The sequence below is a fragment of the Arachis duranensis genome, chromosome 5, assembly GCF_000817695.3.
Source record: "Arachis duranensis cultivar V14167 chromosome 5, aradu.V14167.gnm2.J7QH, whole genome shotgun sequence".
In the NCBI taxonomy this organism is placed as follows: Eukaryota; Viridiplantae; Streptophyta; class Magnoliopsida; order Fabales; family Fabaceae; genus Arachis; species Arachis duranensis.
In genome coordinates this window covers 32,813,922-32,826,883 of record NC_029776.3, presented here as the reverse complement: position 1 = coordinate 32,826,883, position 12,962 = coordinate 32,813,922, and the positions used below count along the sequence as shown (strand labels likewise).

Sequence of the window (12,962 nt, the reverse complement as noted above, 5' to 3'; positions counted from 1 at the left end):
GCCGGTGCAGCAGAGATTTGGTCCCATAAAGAAGTTGTAGAAGTTGCTGGTGTAAGCATCCCACTTTTCTTATCATGCTTAAGTATTCTTTTTAAGTTGTCTCTTCTTTAGAATACTTTTTCTCTTTTATGATTTTGTAAAAATCAATGCTATTTAAGCGAACTTGAATATGATGAACTTCATTTCCGACGTAGACATTGATCTTTAATCCAAAACTGTGATTGTTTGTATTATTATGTGTACAAGTTTATTCACTAGTGCATTTAATTTAAAGTGGTTTGAGGCTAACAAAACATAATCTATTAGTGTTGATGTTGTTGGTGTGCTAACATTGGCAAATGCTTGCAAAAATCATAGTCTCCCAAGGATGAATTATGCCTTTAATGGAAATTTTAAGCATAACCAAATTCTAATGTTTCTTTCTACTCTAAAACCCAAGCCAAGGTGAGTTCTAAAAATTATAAAAATCTGGGTTAGATGATTAGATGTTCGATATATTTGGTGCATCAGGACTTGATTGATTTTTGTATGTCTTTGACCCTTTTAAAATTTGGTGTTAGGTTGAAGAGCTTATAAAGGATTACGATTTATGAAAATGTATGCACCCTCAAAATTCAATTTCCAATATCCTTTGAACTTAGCAATTCACTAATAGAGAGGCTCCTACTACTAATAGGTTTGGGCTGTGTTACAAAATGAGAGATAAGTAAAGGTCAAGTAGGAGTTGTTTTAGCTGACTGATAGATTGTTAGACCCTATTACTCACTGCCTATAAATAGCTAGGTTATAGTTAGTTTAGGGGGGATTATTCCATTATGAATTCTGTTAGAAATTGGAGAGAATCTCTCTCTCTCTCTCTCTGAGTTGGTAGTTCCAACTGTGTAAAATCTTCTAGAGAGAGCTAATTGGCCATCCCTGTGTATCAATAAAGCTTGATCATTCTGCTATTTCTAGTACTATCAACTGGTATCTGAGCTTGAGGATCCCATTGCTGAATGGTGCAATCGAGATCAAGGAAAATGGAGACACGATTTGACACAATCGAGTCGCACATTGAGGAGATGTTTCGATTGATGCAGGAGACGCTGTAGTGCTTCAATTCCCGAATGGATTCATTCAAAAATTGCATGCCTAATCAAAACGAACGTGGTTCACCGGGATCACACCTGGCCACAGGTTCGTCGACCGGAAGCCGTGGTGCACTGGAGCAATGGCGAAAGATGGAACTTCCAATCTTCTGTGGAGATGATGCGGTGGTTTGGGTTGAACGCATGGAGCAATTCTTCTTGTTGCGTGTAGTGCCAGAAGAGGAATGGCTCATGGTCGCCACCTTTGCAATAGAAAGAAGGGCACTCACGTGGTGGGAGGCGACGGTGCCAGTACTGCAGTGGCAGTTCCTCAGTGCAGCGCTGCTACGACATTTTCAACCGGAATAGCTGTAGAGCCCATATCAAGCGCTGCTGAAGCTAAAACAAATGAACTTGGTACGGGACTACGTTGACCAGTTCGTGCTTCCCGCGCGTCCCCTCCGTGGAATTGCACCAAAATTGATGATGGACCTCTTCCTNNNTGTTCCCATACCAATTAGTGGATGAGCTAATGGAACTGGCACCAAAGGTAGAAAACCGTAATGCTGCCTTGTGCGGGGTATCGGAACGTAGTAAGCCACTTGCTCCCAACTTTGTCACTACCAATTCAACCTCCCCCAAAGTGGTGCACGCCGCTACAGCATCCAACTTAGTGGCAAGCAACGGTGCGGAGTTGATGACAGATCCTTTGCGACGGCACGGATTGAGGCATCTCAGCAACGAGGAGTATTAAGGGAAGCGCGCCAGGGGGGAATGCTTCCTCTGTGATGGACCGTACACCGCAGATCACATTTGCAAGAACAAGGAGTTCAAGCTTTTAATCATGGAGCCAGACTTTAAAGCGGATTGGTTACAGCATGAGGCAGTTTTGGAAATAGAGGAGCAAGGACAATTGGAACTCAAATTCATGAACTTGAGTGGACATCACAAGTCAATCAAAGCCTGGGTAGAGATAAATGGCCGTCGTGTATGCATTCTCATAGATTGTGGAGCTTCGGACAACTTCATGACACCAGAGATCATCACCGAGTTAGGCCTAAGGATTGACAACACCCCTAGGTTCCAGGTCAAGGTAGCGGATGGTAGCAATAAAGGGGGATAAGGAAGGTGCTTGGGTGTTACTCTCCAATTCAAGGAAGTGGCGATCAAAGAAGACTTCTTTATCTTCCCAACTAACGAAGCGGAGTTTGTCTTGGGACTGGCATGGCTAGATAAGTTGGGAGACGTCATCGCAAACTTCAAAAAATCATGCCTTCAATTTCGAAATAGGGACAACATGGTCACTTTGCAAGGGGACTAGGAGCTGTGCTATGGTGGCATTCACCTTCAATCTGTAGTTTTGTCCATTCAAGAAGGGGGAGAGGGATTTATGGTCCAGCTGTGGGCCATGCTCTACAAACGGCTACTTTATCGCAGGTGCCGCCAGTGATCGATTCGGTGTTAGCTTCTCATGCTAAGGTGTTTCAGACACTACCAGGGCTACCACCGCATCATCGCCATGATCATGCCATTCCATTGAGTGAAGGAGCTTCAGTCGCAAATATAAGACCGTATCGTTACTCGCATCATCAGAAATTAGTGATTGAACAAATGGTGCGAGAAATGCTAGCCTCAGGGATAATTTGGCCAAGCTCCAGCCCCTACGCTAGCCCGATATTGTTGGTGAAGAAAAAAATGGCAGCTGGAGATTTTGTGTCAATTATAGGGCGTTAAACGGTATTACGGTGCCGGATAAATTTCCTATCCCTGTCGTTGATAAGATATTCGATGAATTGGCGGGAGCTGTAGTTATCTCTAAGTTGGATTTAAAATCGGGGTACCACCAAATTCAGATGAGGGATTAAGACATCCACAATACCGCCTTCCACACTCATGAGGGCCATTATGAGTTTCTAGTCATACTCTTCAGCAGTACCAATGCCCCTAGCTCCTTCCAAGCCTTGATGAATGACATTCTTAAGCCTCTATTGCAAAAATTCGTCTTTTTTTTATGATATCCTCATCTATAGTCAGGATATGGCGAGCCATGCCTTTCACCTCTAACAAGTTTTCCAAATTTTAATGGAGAACCAGCTGGTGTTGAATGAGAAGAAATGTACATTCGTATTGAGCTTGGTGGAATACTTGGGTCATGTTGTCTCGCCACAAGGAGTCTCGGCAGATCCTAACAAAACCGCAGCAATGCTAGAGTGGCTGGTGCCTATGGACCAGTGGGCTTTATGGGGATTCTTGGGCCTTACCGGCTATTATAGGCATTTTGTGCAAGGCTATGGGGTGATCGCTGTTAACGGAGTTGACAAAGCGAACTACGTTTGAATGGAATGACAAGGCCCAAGAGGTTTTTGAGAGATTGAAGAGGCTGATGGCAGACCTACCGACTCTAGCAGTCCCGGATTTCAATTAAGACTTTGTGTTGGAAATTGATGCATCGAGTGAGTGGTTAGGTGCGGTGCTGTCCCAACAAGTCAGACCAATAGCATTCCTAAGCCAAGCACTGTCTCCAAGGGTCCGGCAAAAATCTGCATATGAGAGGGAATTGATGGCCATGGTTTTCACTGTCCAAAAGTGGCAGCATTACTTGTTGGGTCTCCATTTTATTGTTCTCACATATCAGCAAAGTCTGAAGTTCCTCATGGACTAGTGACTCATGGACCCAGTTTACTTGAAGTGGACCACTAAACTGTTAGGCTTGAATTTTGAGATCTGATACTGGCCAGGCCTTGTGAATAAGGCAACAGATGCGTTGTCATGATAAATGATGGCAAGGACAATCTTGGTGGTGCACATGAACCTCTGGCTCACGACCAAGAGCTACAAAAGATTGTGGCCGCCCTACAGCAGGGGCTGGATGATATCCAGGGTATTCTCTACACAAGGGTCGGCTGTTTTATCAAGGGAGAGCAGTGTTGCCTGCAAATTCTTCTTAGATCCCACTTTTGCTTGCTGAATCCCATGATAGTGGGGCGGGTGGACATTCAGGTTTCTTTTGAACCTATAAGAGGCTGGCAGCAGCGGTTCATTGGCACAGCATGAGGCAATGAGTCAGGGATCATGTTGCGGGCTTCCATACTTGCCAGCAAAACAAGCATGTAACGATGAAACCGGCAGGGCTGTTGCAGCCCCTACTAGTCCCGGAAAGAGTTTGGGAGCATGTTATGATGGATTTTGTGGCAGCATTGCCAAAATCCAAAGGCATGGACACTATCCTGGTGGTGGTCGATCGGTTAACCAAATACGCTCACTTCATCCCTTTAGCTGATCCATTTTTAGCCAAGGAGGTGGCACTAGCCTTTATTAAGGAGGTGGTTAAACTACACGAGTTTTCCAAGTCAATCATATCAGATAGGGATAGGGTGTTCATGAGTAAGTTTTGATCCGAACTATTCGAAGCCGCAGGGAAAAATTTAAGTGTAGCACGGCATTTCGTCCTTAAACCGATGGCCAAACCGAAGTGGTGAATCATTGTTTGGAGACTTATTTGCGGTGCTTTGTGGGGCGCTACCCGAAGAAATGGTTGGAATGGCTACCATGGGTGGAGTTTTGGTTTAACACCTCCTACAATGCCTCAGCCCAGACTACTCCATTTCAAGCACTTTATGGTGTGCTAGCACTTGTTCTTTTCCGTGGAAAGACGTGTTCATCGCTTGTTGAGGAGGTGGCAGCATTGACTGCAGCCAGGGATGTGGTTTTGGTAGAGCTAAAGATGCACTTAGTGCAGGCACAGCCGCGGATGAAACAAGCAGCAGATAAGCATCGAAGGTGTAACAACCCAACTCCCGATATGCCATGGTCATACAAGAAGCCAAGTGCTACCAACGTCTTTCCTAATTATTAACTATTATTTAATATATGAGCCTGTTCCTTGTTAGAACATAGCCAATTTACGAATAACTTTGTTTTTTTACTTAACTTATATCGTTACGAGTGATGGAGTAAAATAAATAAGCATACATTGACAGAAATAATAAGGAAGCATAAAGAAACATATAACACAGCTGATAATATACATCATGTACACTATAACAAAAGAGGTAGCATTTACAAAAGATCAAGTCAGTTTACATCCTCGTCAACCTACGTAGCTAATATGTACACGACACTCCCAGGGCCTGGCCCATACAAAAAGCCGCTAAACTGGTGCCCAGGCTAGCTTAACCACTCTATATCTCCTAGCTCTTGGGTGTACTAACACAAGTGAGAGACTAACCAAAAGTCAATGTCAGACTAGAGTATCATCAAAAGAATGCCCCTACCGCTGTCAGCCTATATCTACACGTGGTCGTTCGGTAGATCGTCATGAGGCTTGTACATCTCCTTATTCTGTTCTATCTCTATCTCCGAGTCCTCCTCTTTGTCGCCGTCAGCAGCTACAGCTATACCCTCAAAAACTACTGTCACAATGTAGAAAACCATCAATATATAATAGTTTATACTTTATTCGAGATTAGATGATGCAAACTGGCGCTCAATGCCAGTTCCATTTTGCATTCTGGAGTCAAACGCCAGAAACACGTCACGAAGCAGAGTTGAACGCCAAAAAATATGTTACAACGTGGCGTTCAACTCCAAGAGAAGCCTCTTCACGTGTAAAAGCTCAAGCTCAGCCCAAGCACACACCAAGTGGGCCCCGGAAGTGGATTTCTGCATCAATTACTTACTTCTGTAAACCCTAGTAGCTAGTCTAGTATAAATAGGACAGTTTACTATTGTATTAGACATCTTGGTTTTCGTCTTTTATCTTAGATCCATCTTTGGACGTTTTATTCTTAGACTTTGGGGGCTGGCTATTCGGCCATGCCTGAACCTTGATCACTTATGTATTTTCAACGGTGGAGTTTCTGCACACCATAGATTAAGCGTGTGGAGCTCTGCTGTACCTCGAGTTTTAATGCAACTACTACTATTTTCTATTCAATTCAGTTTATTCCTATTCTAAGATATTCGTTGCACTTCACCATGACGAATGTGATGATCCGTGACACTCATCATCATTCTCACCTATGAACGCGTCACTGACAACCACTTCCGTTCTACCTTAGACCGGGCGCATATCTCTTGGATTCCTTAATCAGAATTTTCGTGGTATAAGCTAGAATTGATGGCGACATTCATGAGAATCTGGAAAGTCTAAACCTTGTCTGTGGTATTCCAAGTAGGATTCAGGGATTGAATGACTGTGACGAGCTTCAAACTCGCGATTGTCGGGCATGATGACAAACGCAAAAGAATCAATGGATTCTATTTCGACATGATTGAGAACCAACAGATGATTAGCCATTTGGACTATTTTCACTGAGAGAATGGGATGTAGCCATTGACAACGGTGATGCCCTACATACACCTTGCCATGGAAAGGAGTAAGAAGGATTGAAGGAAGGCACTAGGAAAGCAGAGATCCAACCGGGACAAAGCATCTCCATACACTTATCTGAAATTCTCACCAATGATTTACATAAGTATTTCTATCTTTATTTTCTATTTATTTATTGTTATTATTCGAAAACTCCATAACCATTTATTATCCGCCTAACTGAGATTTACAAGATGACCATAGCTTGCTTCATACCAGCAATCTCCATGGATCGACCCTTACTCACGTAAGGTTTATTACTTGGACGACCTAGTGCACTTGCTGGTTAGTTGTGCGAAGTTGTGAAGAAAGTGCTGAGTTAGTAAATGCGCATACCAAGTTGAATGCCATTGTTAGAGATCATAATTTCGTGCACCAAGTTTTTGGCGCCGTTGCCGAGGATTGTTCGAGTTTGGACAACTGACGGTTTATCTTGTTGCTCAAATTAAGTAATTTTCTTTTCAAAAAGTTTTCAAAAAATCTTTCAAAAAAATTTGTCCTTTTGTTTTCGAAAATTATTCTAAATTTTTAAGAATGAATTCTAGAGTTTCATGGTAACATGTTGAAGCATGGCTGGCTGTAAACCCATATCCAAATTCTTTTGGATTGAGGCTTCCACTTGTCAACATAAAAGGCATGTATATGGAGTTGGATGAAGTATCAACTGTTGCATGCCTGATTTATATCCCAAAGCTGGATGGCTATTAAGGCATGTCCAGCTCTTGGATCGAAGCTTTAGGCTAACATTGAAAGATTACTGGAATTCTTATTAAAAATTTTGAATTTCTTATCTTCTTTTTCCTATAAAAATTTCGGAAAAAAAACTACAAAATTTTTTTATAAAATCATAAAAAAACAAAAAAAATATTTTTGTGTTTCTTGTTTGAGTCTTGAGTTAATTTTTAAGTTTGGTGTCAATTGCATATTTCTAAAAATTTATGCATTTTTTTGAAAATTCATGCATGATGTTCTTCATGATCTTCAAGTTGTTCTTGGTAAGTCTTCTTGTTTGATCTTGATGTTTTCATGTTTTGTGTCTTTTGTTGTTTTTCATGTGCATTTTTGCATTCATATTGTCTAAGCATTAAAAATTTCTAAGTTTGGTGTCTTGCATGTTTTTCTTTTCTTGAAAATTTTTCAAAAATAAGTCTTGATGTTCATCTTGATCTTCAAAGTGTTCTTGGTGTTCATCTTGACATTCATAGTGTTCTTGCATACATCATGTGTTTTGATTCATAATTTTCATGTTGTGAGTTATTTTCATATTTTTCTCTCTCTTCATTAAAAATTAAAAAAAAATCAAAAAATATCTTCTCCTTATTTTTCTCATAAATTTCGAAAATTTGAGTTGACTTAGTCAAAAAAATTTTAAAATAAGCTATTTCTTATAAGTCAAGCCAAATTTTCAAGTTTAAAATCTTATCTTTTTCTAAAACTTTTTCAAAAATCAAATCTTTTTCATTTTTTTATTTATTTTTGAAAATTTAAAAATATTTTTCAAAATCTTTTTCTTAATTTTATTTCAAATTTTTTGAAACTTAACCAACAAGTAATGTGATTGATTCAAAAATTTGAAGTGTTACTTTTTTGTTAAGAAATGTTCAATCTTTAAATTCTAGAATCATATCTTTTAGTTTCTCGTTAGTCAAGTAATCAATTTTAATTTTAAAAATAAAATATTTTTCAAAATATCTTTTTAATCATATCTTTTCAAATGATATCTTTTTCAAAAATTTGATTTCAAAATATCTTTTCTAACTTCTTATCTTTTTTTTTAAATTGATTTTTAAATCTTTTTTTAACTAACTAATTGACTTTTTGTTTGTTTCTTATCTTTTTCAAAACCACCTAACTATTTTTTCCTCTCTAATTTTCGAAAATTTCTCCCTCCTTTTTAAATTTTTTTTTAAATTAATTAATTGTTTTAAATTTTAATTTTAATTTTATTTTTTCCTTTAATTTTCGAAAATCACTAACTCTTTTTCAAAATTTATTTTTGAAATTCTCTCTCCCTCATCTTATTCTATTTATTTATTTATTTACTAACACTTCTTTTCATCTCAAGAATTCGAACTCTATCTTCACCCTTGTGTTTGGATTCTTACCTTTTCCTTCTTCTATTCCTTTCTTCTTCTAACATAAAGGAATCTCTCTACTGTGATAAAGAGGATCCCTATTATTATTTTCTGTTCCCTTCTTTTTCATATGAGCAGGAGCAAGGACAAGAATATTCTTGTTGAGGCAGATCCTGAACCTAAAAGGACTCTAAAGAGAAAACTAAGAGAAGCTAAATTACAACAATCCAGAGACAACCTTACAGAAATTTTCGAAAAGGAAGAAGAGATGGAAGCCAAAAATAATAATGCAAGGAGGATGCTTGGTGATTATACCATACCTACTTCCAAGTTTGATGGAAGAAGCATCTCAATCCCTACCATTGGAGCAAACAATTTTGAGCTGAAACCTCAACTAGTTACTCTAATGCAACAGAACTGCAAGTTTCATGGACTTCCATCAGAAGATCCCTACCAGTTTTTAACTGAGTTCTTGCAGATCTGTGAGACTGTTAAGACCAATGGAGTAGATCCTGAAGTCTACAGGCTCATGCTTTTCCCTTTTGCTGTAAGAGACAGAGCTAGAACATGGTTGGACTCACAACCTAAAGATAGCCTGGACTCATGGGATAAGTTGGTCGCGGCCTTCTTGGCTAAGTTCTTTCCTCCTCAAAAGCTGAGCAAGCTTAGAGTAGATGTTCAGACCTTCAAACAAAAAGATGGTGAATCCCTCTATGAAGCTTGGGAAAGATACAAGCAGATGACCAAAAGGTGTCCTTCTGACATGCTTTTAGAGTGGACTATTCTGGATATATTCTATTATGGTCTATCTGAGTTCTCCAAGATGCCATTGGACCATTCTGCAGGTAGATCCATTCACCTAAAGAAAACGCCTACATAAGCTCAAGAACTCATTGACATGGTTGCAAATAACCAATTCATGTATACTTCTGAGAGGAATTCTGTGAGTAATGGGATGCCTCAAAGGAAGGGAGTTCTTGAAATTGCTACTCTGAATGCCATATTGGCTCAGAACAAAATGTTGACTCAGCAAGTCAACATGATTTTTCAAAGTCTGAATGGATGGCAAAATGCATCCAACAGTACTAAAGAGGCATCTTCTGGAGAAGAAACTTATGATCCTGAGAACCCTGCAATAGCAGAAGTAAATTATATGGGTGAACCTTATGGAAACACATATAATTCTTCATGGAGAAATCATCCAAATTTCTCATGGAAGGATCAACAAAAGCCTCAACAAGGCTTTAATAATGGTGGAAGAAATAGGCTCAGCAATAGCAAGCCTTTTCCATCATCTTCTCAGCAACAGACAGAGAATTCTGAGCAGAGCACCTCTAACTTAGCAAATATAGTTTCTGATCTGTCTAAGGCCACTTTAAGTTTCATGAGTGAAACAAGGTCCTCCATCAGAAATTTAGAGGCACAAGTGGGCCAGCTAAGTAAGAAAGTCACTGAAACCCCTCCTAGTACTCTCCCAAGTAATACTGAAGAGAATCCAAAAAGAGAGTGCAAGGCCATTAACATAATCAACATGGCCGAACCTAGAGAGGAAGGAGAGGACGTGAATCCCAATGAGGAAGACCTCATGGGACGTCTCTCAAGCAATAAGGAGTTCCTTATTGAGAACCCAAAGGAATCTGAAGGTCATATAGAGACCATAGAGATCCCATTAAACCTCCTTCTGCCATTCATGAGCTCTGAAGACTATTCTTCCTCTGAAGAGGATGAAGATGTAACTGGAGAGCAAGTTGCTCAATATCTAGGAGCCATCATGAAGTTGAATGCCAAGTTGTTTGGTAATGAGACTTGGGAAGGTGAACCTCCCTTGCTCATTGGTGAACTAGATACATGGGTTCAGCACACTTTACCTCAAAAGAGACAAGATCCTGGTAAATTCTCAATACCCTGCACCATAGGCACCATGACCTTTGAGAAGGCTCTGTGTGACCTGGGGTCAGGGATAAATCTTATGCCACTCTCTGTAATGGAGAAGCTGGGGATCATTGAGGTACAACCTGCCATATTCTCATTACAAATGACAGACAAATCAGTAAGACAAGCTTATGGGTTAGTAGAGGACGTGTTAGTAAAGGTTGAAGGCCTTTACATCCCTGCTGATTTCATAATCTTAGACACTAGGAAGGAGGAGGATGAATGCATCATCCTTGGAAGACCTTTCCTAGCCACGGCAGGAGCAGTGATAGATGCTAACAGAGGCGAATTAGTCCTTCAATTGAATGGGGACTGCCTTGTGTTTAAGACCCAAGGGTGTTCTTCTGTATACATGGAGAGGAAGCATGAAAAGCTTCTCTCAATACAGAGTCAAACAAAGCCCCCACAATCAAACTCTGAGTTTGGTGTTGGGAGGCCACAACTAAACTCTAAGTTTGGTGTTGAATCCCCACATCCAAACTCTAAGTTTGGTGTTTGGAGTCTACAACATTGACCTGATCACCTGTGAGGCTCCATGAGAGCCTACTGTCAAGCTAGTGACATTAAAGGAGCGCTTATTGGGAGGCAACCCAATTTTTATTTATCTAATCTTATTTTTATTTTATTTTTCCTTTATGTTTTATTAGGTTCATGATCATGTGGAGTCACAAAACAAATACTAAAATTAAAAACAGAATCAAAAACAGCAGAAGAAAAAGCATACCCTGGAGGAAGGGCTTACTGGCGTTTAAATGCCAGTAAGGAGCATCTGGCTGGAGTTCAATGCCAGAACAGAGCATGGATCTGGCGTTGAACGCCAGAAACAAGCAGCATCCTGGTGTTTAAACGCCAGAAATACACCCTGAGGAGAGCTGGCGCTGAACGCCAGAAACAATCATGGAACTGGCGTTCAACGCCAGAAACATGCTGCAAATGGGCGTTGAATGCCCAAAACAAGCATGAAGCTGGCGTTCAACGCCAGAAACAAGCATCAATTTGGTGTTGAACGCCAGGATGGCATGCAGAGAGCGTTTTACACGCCTCATTGGTGCAGGGATGATAATCCTTGCCACCTCAGGATCTGTGGACCCCACTAGATCATCTCAGGATCTGTGGACCCCACAGGATCCCCACCTACCTCAACCCACCTTCTCTCCTCTTCACACAATCCAATAACACTCTTCCCTAAAAAACCCTTCACCAATCACCTTAATCTCTCTTCCCCATCACCTCTTCACCACTCACATCCATCCACTCTTCCCCATAAATCCCACCTACCTTCAAAATTCAAAACCCCTTTGCCCACCCAACCCATCCAATATAGCCGAACCTTAACCCTCTCCCTCCACTATATAAAGCCCTCCATTCTTATTCATTTTCACACAACACAACCTTCTCTTCTCCTCCTTGGCCGAAACACAACCCTCTCTTCCTCTCCTCTATATCTTCTTCTTCTTCATCTATTCTTTCTTCTTTTGCTTGAGGGCGAGCAATATGCTAAGTTTGATGTGGTAAAAGCATAGCTTTTTTGTTTTTTCATAACCACCTATGGCACCTAAGGCAGGAGAAACCTCTAGAAAAGGGAAAGGGAAGACAAAAGCTTCCACCTCCGAGTCAAGGGAGATGGAGAGATTCATCTCTAAAGCCCATCAAGACCACTTCTATGAAGTTGTGGCCAAGAAGAAAGTGATCTCCGAGGTCCCTTTCAAACTCACGAAAAATGAGTACCCAGAGATCCGACATGAGATCCAAAGAAGAGGTTGGGAAGTTCTGACCAACCTTATTCAACAAGTCGGAATCTTAATGGTTCAAGAGTTTTATGCCAATGCATGGATCACTAGGAACCATGATCAAAGTGTGAACCCGAATCCAAAGAATTATCTTACAATGGTTCGGGGGAAATACTTAGATTTTAGTCTGGAAAATGTGAGGTTGGCATTCAACTTGCCCATGATGCAAGGAGATGCACGCCCCTACACTACAACTTTGATCAAAGGTTGGACCAAGTCCTTATGGACATATGTGTGGAAGGAGCTCAATGGAAAAGAGACTCCAAAGGCAAGCCAATTCCCACTAGCAACCGATCCGAAGTTACTGTGGATCGGACCATCATGATTCATAGCATCATGAATGGAGAGGAAGTAGAAGTTCATGAAGTCATCTCCCTTGAATTCTACAAAATAGCCAAAAAGTCCTCCACCTTGGCAATGCTAGCTTTTCCTCATCTTATTTGCCATCTATGTTACTCAGCTGGAGTTATCATAGAAGGAGACATCCCCATTGAGGAGGATAAGCCCATCACTAAGAAAAGGATGGAGCAAACAAGAGAGCCCACTCATCGATCCCAAGAGACGCATGAGGAAGCTCATCACCAAAAATTTCTGAAGATTCCTCAAGGGATGCACTTTCCTCCCAACGATTATTGGGAACAACTCAACACTTCTCTAGAAGACTTGAGTTACAATATGGATCAATTAAGGGTGGAACATCAAGAGCACTCCATCATTCTCCATGAAA

General features: G+C 40.6%; 1 non-coding gene across 1 annotated transcript; it reads right to left on the bottom strand.

The window, feature by feature from the left end:
* Window positions 1-9,174: 9,174 nt before the first annotated feature.
* Window positions 9,175-9,282, bottom strand: LOC127747948 (small nucleolar RNA R71). The gene has a single exon (XR_008009893.1). It is a non-coding gene; the product is annotated as a small nucleolar RNA R71 (small nucleolar RNA).
* Between the last annotated feature and the right edge of the window lie 3,680 nt (window positions 9,283-12,962).